Below are 6,999 nucleotides of genomic sequence, written 5' to 3' on the forward strand. Positions count from 1 at the left end.
CCATGCATGTTTCTAAATATAAATTTAATCCAAATAAACATTGATATTAAAATATATATATAATAACAAATTCGTTACAATTACCATAAGGAGTGTCACTATGATTTAATGTATGATCAGTCACAGTAACTATTGAAAATGCGATCCTCCAGTGTTCAGAATTGCATTGCATCCACATGACAAAGGATATTAAAGCAATAATGTCCCTCTCCTCTAGTATGTTGACCAATTCCAGGATAATTCGGATTTAATCCAACATATTGATTTTGTATTAAAGTTCTTGGCAAGACTGGAAGTGCATGACTAATGGACTGTAGATATTTCATAGACTGATGAAGCATATTTCACAATTTCCGGAGGTGACAACACACGAAAATGTATTATATCGTCGAAATTTCCACACAACTCGATGATTCTTAGGTGTCAGTTAAGTGTTTTTTTAACCGTTGGATTTTTTATTAGATCATAATTTTTGAAGAACCATCAGCACATAGACTGTAAACCAATGTGACCAATGCTTGATATCCAATGTTCACAAATAATGCGACCCCCATGCTGATAGACTCCAGGTTTTTCATGTAAGATGGTACCTCGTGGCTTATTGGTAACCAGGTAAAATATGTCTTGTGGGTGCACTTTGAGTACATAATAATTTCTTGTCACTTGCTTCGTGAAAGACCACGTCAGTCACTAGTAGATTTCTCGCTGTAGGCATACATGAAGTCTTGCACAATTCCATACATCAACGATGCCGTTTTTATATAAGTAGTACGTACTCTGTATGAGTTGATACGAGGCTCTTAATACTGATGCTCACATCCCATTTGTTCTCCGTAGCACAAAATACAAACAAATTTGTACTGTCTGTCAAAAAAAAAGAGAAGGACGATACACAGGTGGCGATACATCCTCTATCGAAGGCACTTTAGTTCACATGCAGTATTTTTACCATGCTTTAGTGAACACAAATGTTTTTCATACCAAATGCTAATTGCATGAAATAGATTATTAGTATTTTTCAGCGATAATTCACACATATGTAAATAAATACGTAAGAATATATCTAAATAAAAACGATTTGTAAATGCTATTGCAGTGGCATTTTACTACAGTTATGAATTTTGGCGCGATGAGCGACATGTTAAACAGGTTTAAAACGTATATATTTGGTTCACGGATAACTTTCAACCAACAGTGCCTTGTGTCTAGGATGATTTGTGGCGGGATAAATATGTCACTGCCTTTCATAGGACCCCCCAGTGGCACAGCGGAATGTCTGCGAACTTACAACGCTACAAACTGGGTTTCGATACTCGTGGTGGGCAGAGTACAGATAGCCCAATGTGTAGCTTTGAGCTTATCTACAAACATTTCATAGGAAGGATATTTGTATAGAAATATTGTTAAATGATCTTGAGCCAAGTGACTCAATATTTTGATATAGGGAACCTTCAATGATCTCCATGGAGGCTGATGAACATGCACAACACAACATTTAGAATCAATTCAAACATTCGAAAAGAGAAGTTAAGGTTAAAAATGAACAATTTGACGGATACAAAAATTAAAACCCCATTAAGATTAAGCTAATATGTTTTATTTGGTTGTTAAGGGTATAATTATGAGGCAAATGTCACATGGCCATTGCAGCTCATTCAATCGAGAATAAACTGAAAAATGTGCAGAGAGGCAAGCCTCAGGTAATACTGTAGAGTGTATAAGATATGCAGAAGACATTGTTTCAGCATTGGTGTACACAGGTTCATAAAGACATTACAGCATACGGGTTACGATTATGATAACCCGTACAGCAGATAACTGACGCTATTGAAGCTATCGCTGAGAAGAGATGTGCTGTAGTATAACAAGCTGGGGTATACAAGCATATCATATGTTTTCTACCTGCTTTAGTAATATAGAAATCATATATTTAGTTAGTGTACAATTTTAGTACAGACAAGTGGTTCAGAAAGTCGTTGAAATTGCCTTATCCTAGTTGCTTTGTTCATTATATGAGATACAATGTCTGTTCTGATTCACAGGATGTTGTTCTAACATATAACATCTGGGTTGTAAGGATTAGCAGGTGTAATTTCTTCTGCTGGCCAATTTATCGTTGTCTAAATGTAACAGTCGACCAGTGCTGTGAGAGAACAAAGGTCACAAAATGCTACTGTCGACTAGACAAAGAAAGCGAATTTACTTGTTCATTTCAGGTGAATTTTTTCATTCAGTTCTACTAAAAGATCATTCAGTAAAGACTTGCTTCAACATCACCATGTTTAGTTCAAAGGAAGACGATTTTATGAGAAAGAAAGCTATGGAGGCTAAACACATTCTAGTAGAAGTGACTGCCTATTTGTGTGTGCAAGAATGAATGCTGCATTTTCTTTTTGTTTCTTGAATAACAAAGATTGTTTTCATTTATACCAAATTTGCTCAATCTCATTATTTGAAACACACACTACGTAAACTCAGTTAAGTTATCAGATTCATTATTATTCCCGTTATTTTCTTAGCGAATCTGTTGTTATTAGTGTGTCTGTTTATGTGATACTTGCCAGAAAATCTGCTTTTACTTCAAATTACTACAAAGCCAGCGCAAGTGAACGTTGGCGAAGCAGTGCACATTATGTTGTATGGTGTCTGGATTTACCAATTTCAGCCGTTTGTATGGCTTTTCGGTCAACTTTATGAAAGTTTCCTCACAAACTGCATATTGTTTTAGTACTGATGGAGAGTATTTTCTTGTTCGAAGCTTTTCTAAATAATTAGAATGGATAATGTTGAAGTGTAAGTTTAGCGTGGCCTGTTTGGTATTGACAGAAAAGAGTTTTGTTCAATTTACACTTTATGATGGATTACATCATTTATATCAATGAAAGTAAAATTGTGAAAAGTAATCATTTTTGCTTCTTCGTTTCATTCATAAATCAAATTTCCATGATTTTGTCGCAACAGTAATTTTACTCATGGTAGTCGGAGGACAAGTCATGAAATACGCTAAGTCTGACAGCTTATAATGCTAAAAACTGGGTTTCAATACCTGTGGTGGGCACAGCACAGATAGCCACATCTACTTTCTTAGTTGTTATCTAAATATGTATTTTTGCAATAAAACGTTATAAGGTTCTTTCCCCTCTTTACTTGTATATAACTTATCTAAGAAAAAATATTTAAGTATATTTTATTTCCCATTTCATTCTATAATTGAAATGTGAAAAACAAAAATAAGAAACACTATAATCCGTTTGGACAAGACGGCAAAACACGTCGCGCCGGTGCTGAACCTGCGTGTTTTGTTAACATCATGAACAGTTTTATTCTTGTTTAAAGTTACACAATATAGTGGTTTTATTTTTTATTAGGAGGCATAAAGCTGGTTACTGGTACAGTTGGGTTTTGTATTCTAGTTCACACAAAAAAACAATGATTTCTTATATGGTATCAAAAATCCTTAATTTTTTATTCTAGTTTTAGCTTCCGTGTCTGAACCCTTACGCACGTTCTACTTTGAATATCTACATCCTTAATGTTGTTTGTGTTTTGTTTGTTTGTTTTTTGTTTTATTCTTTTTATTTATTTGGAATGAAAGGCGTAATGTCAGTTTGTTTTGTTGAATTTCGCACAAACATCTCGAGAGTTATATGTGCTACAGATCCATAATTCAGAAGTGATAGACTAGAGGGTAGATAGCTAGTCAACACCATAGCCAACTCTTGTGCTAATCTAATCCATTTCTCATTAACAAAGCCAACGTGAGTATCATCTTGTTCTTCTCATACTTCTGTAGCTATAAGATGTATGGTCTGATATCCCACTGTTAGACTTATGTCCTTAACTGCACGTAATAAACTATGTACATTACCTAATAATTAGTGTAACCCTAAGGACTGGTGCCAGCAACAGTAAACTAGTGAGATGGAACACTGCGTATCAAATAACCAGAACCATCATCATCGCTACACTGGTGACACTTGTACTCACTATAGTATCCCAACGAAGTATACTATATCTCTATTATGACAATAATATTATTTGAAAACAATGATTATAAAGCCAAGAAACTACTTTGTATAACACATGTATTTTATTTTATTTTCATGTTTAAAAAAAATATAAGCAGAGAAATAAAACATAAGCACACACATACAACACTAAACGTACAAATTGAGCTTATTTTCCGGAATTGTATATTCAGTTATTCCGTACCGGTTTGGTTCAACTCACAACGTGTTATCTTAAGCATGAATCATCTTTTGTAAGCTGCAATGGATGAAGATTTTTTCCCACCAGGTACTTTAAATTTGTTTGCGATAAACAGAAACGCTGTTTGCTTAACTTAGTGTCATATTTAACGTCCTCTTGTTTAGTAAACATAATATCTGTTTTATAGTTAGCGTTTGTTTTATATTAAAATTCGACATGAATACGATCAACTTTAAAGTGAAGTTTCTTTGACCAATCACAGTCTCATATTAGATCATTCTTTGTACACTTCCAGGAGGTGATCACGTGACCATTTGGCTGGCTACGAGGTAAGGTATGCAAATTGAACTTGTTATTCGTTGACAGCAGTGAGTGAAAGTAGTAATTGGTAAGTTTCTCATTACAGCTTTTTTACTCTTTCCAAGTGAGTCACATATTATTTTTAAGTTTGTTTACTGCTATTATGAGAATTGTTAGATTTTCTGCGCAAATATTTAACAAAAAGTATTTCATTAAGCAACTGCTGTGGGGCTTCATAAATATTCAGTTAAACCGGTTATGTGTTTGGTTTATTCAGTTTTTCGGTAACTTCGTGTCCATTATTATTTTACCTTTGTAATAACTGCAGATTTTACTGTGATATGTTTCCGTGTAATTTTACTTGAATTGGTTTGTAGGTTTCTTAATTCTATTTTGTAAACCTATTACGATCATGTTTTCTTTATATTTTTATAGTCTTTTTTTACCACTGTTTTCGCAGTTGCCTTTTCTTCACGGTCATTCAGTAGTGGAGACTCCCACGATGCAGATTTGCATAAAGTTTCAGATGTTTAAAAACTTGATTAACACAACAGCACTGTACATTCGATGCTATTAACTAACGAGACTTCTGTACCTGTCTTTAAGACACTAGCCTACCAAAGCTGAGTTTCATTGAAGAGACAAATAGGTTTGGTTTGGTTTGTTCTGAATTTCGGGCAAAGCTACACGAGGGCTATCTGCGCTAACCGTTCCCAATTTAGCAGTGTAAGAGTAGAGGGTAGGAATACTGTACGAGTCATCAAGAAAAGTTTTGAGGAAAACAGTTGCTTTATACTACGTTTTACTCTTCTTTGTAAAGAAATGGGACTGGAATATTCTTCTCCACAGGAAGTTGTTAGTTGTCAGCAGTAAAGATTTCAGCCGTGGGAGTGTTATAATGTACGGTCAATCCCACTATTCGTTGGTAAAAAAGTAGTCCAAGATTTGGCGGTGGGTGGTGATGACTAGCAATGGGATATTTGTATTGTACCCACAACGGGTATCGAAACCCGATTTTTAGCGTTATAAGCCTTCAGACTTACTGGTGAAGTACTGGGAGGCTTTGAACTATCCGAAGAATGCAAAAACGCATGTTAGGTATTATCTATAGTTTGTTGAGGTTAAAGCATTAATTAATAAGTTACCATTTATTAACTCAAAGTTTGTATTTTCTTATAACTCCATCACAAACAAGGAATGTTTATCACAGTGTTATAGCGTACCGTATCGTTAAATGATGACATTTCCTTTAAAGGGCGTTATTCTAGTTTTTGTGCTGGGCATTGATTTTATACAAAATATTTTGTACTATATTTAGGCACAAAATCACACAAGAATTTTAATTAATCCTCACCTATATACTTTCTAGTTAAGAACTGTAGCACAAAAACTACTAGATAGTCACATTAATACATCCTTATTAGCCCCTCAGCGGTAAGTCAGGAGGCTTATAAATAAAAACTGGGTTTCGATACCCGTAGTGAGCACAGCACAGATAGTTTATTGTGCAGCTTTGTGGTTAGTAACAAACAAGAGGCAATAAAATAACCTTTTATTTATTAATTAGAAAAAAATATCATTACTATGTTTTACAAAAACACCTTTGATAAAAAGTGATATAACACGATTAATTTACAGATTTTATTTCCACGTATAATAATGTTTTTGTTACCTATCTTATGAATTTCTCTATACGATTAATGATTCCTGTTACAAGGAAATTATTTAATGCTGTGCTGTAAAATATGGGATTCCATTTGTCGCGGTAGACATAGCACAGATAGTTGTGTAACTTTGCGTTAAAACAACAACAGTAACCATCGCCACAGTATTCAATTTCATATCACAAATTATAAAGTATCCAAACAAAAAGACATTAGATGCCTGAAATAATTTTTTTCCAGTTTCTAGCAATAATATAATAAGTTGATATTCATACAGGTGTATCAGTGTTAATCGGCTTGTATAGTTTTCAGCTTACCAACAAACAAATAAACTAGATGTACACTTTATAAAGGGAAAATAAATGGCACCCTTGGTTTAATGTCAAACTTAAAAAGCACGATTAAAGTAGCCAATAAAGTTAGTTAATTTTATCTCTAATATTTAAGAGAATCAGCCACTTATTTCGTTAATATAATTCCGTGGAGCGATTATTGTAATCAAAATAGCCTAACGATATTAATGTACTATAATCATAAAAACGATTTAGAAATCGATATTTACCGAACACATATCTCTGCAGCAAGCAATAGCAACCTATCTTCCAATAAACTTTTCGTAAACAATGATAGTGTTCGGTAAACAGGCCAGTGTGACCTGACATTTTAGATATTTACTGTTTCTTTAACTTCCAGAATAACCTCATAATGATGGGTTTTCTTGACTTAGACTTTTAGATCTTCCACTTCATATTTCGTTTCGTCATTTAAAGCTTCAGTTTCTACGCAAAATGAATTCTTGATAGAGATTCTAGCGATCCGCTAATAT

The 6,999-nt window shown here is 33.9% G+C and overlaps 1 protein-coding gene across 1 annotated transcript in view; it reads left to right on the forward strand.

Moving 5' to 3' along the window:
• The first annotated feature begins 4,508 nt into the window (after window positions 1–4,508).
• The window catches only part of LOC106473915 (clotting factor B-like), a 23,926-nt gene continuing 21,435 nt past the window's right edge, over window positions 4,509–6,999 (forward strand). The window contains exon 1 of the mRNA XM_013934604.2: window positions 4,509–4,597. The gene's annotated coding sequence lies outside the window, so the exon portion shown is untranslated. The remainder of the gene's footprint in view (window positions 4,598–6,999) is intronic.

The sequence above is a fragment of the Limulus polyphemus genome, unplaced genomic scaffold (genome assembly GCF_000517525.1).
Source record: "Limulus polyphemus unplaced genomic scaffold, Limulus_polyphemus-2.1.2 Scaffold6621, whole genome shotgun sequence".
Classification (NCBI taxonomy): domain Eukaryota; kingdom Metazoa; phylum Arthropoda; class Merostomata; order Xiphosura; family Limulidae; genus Limulus; species Limulus polyphemus.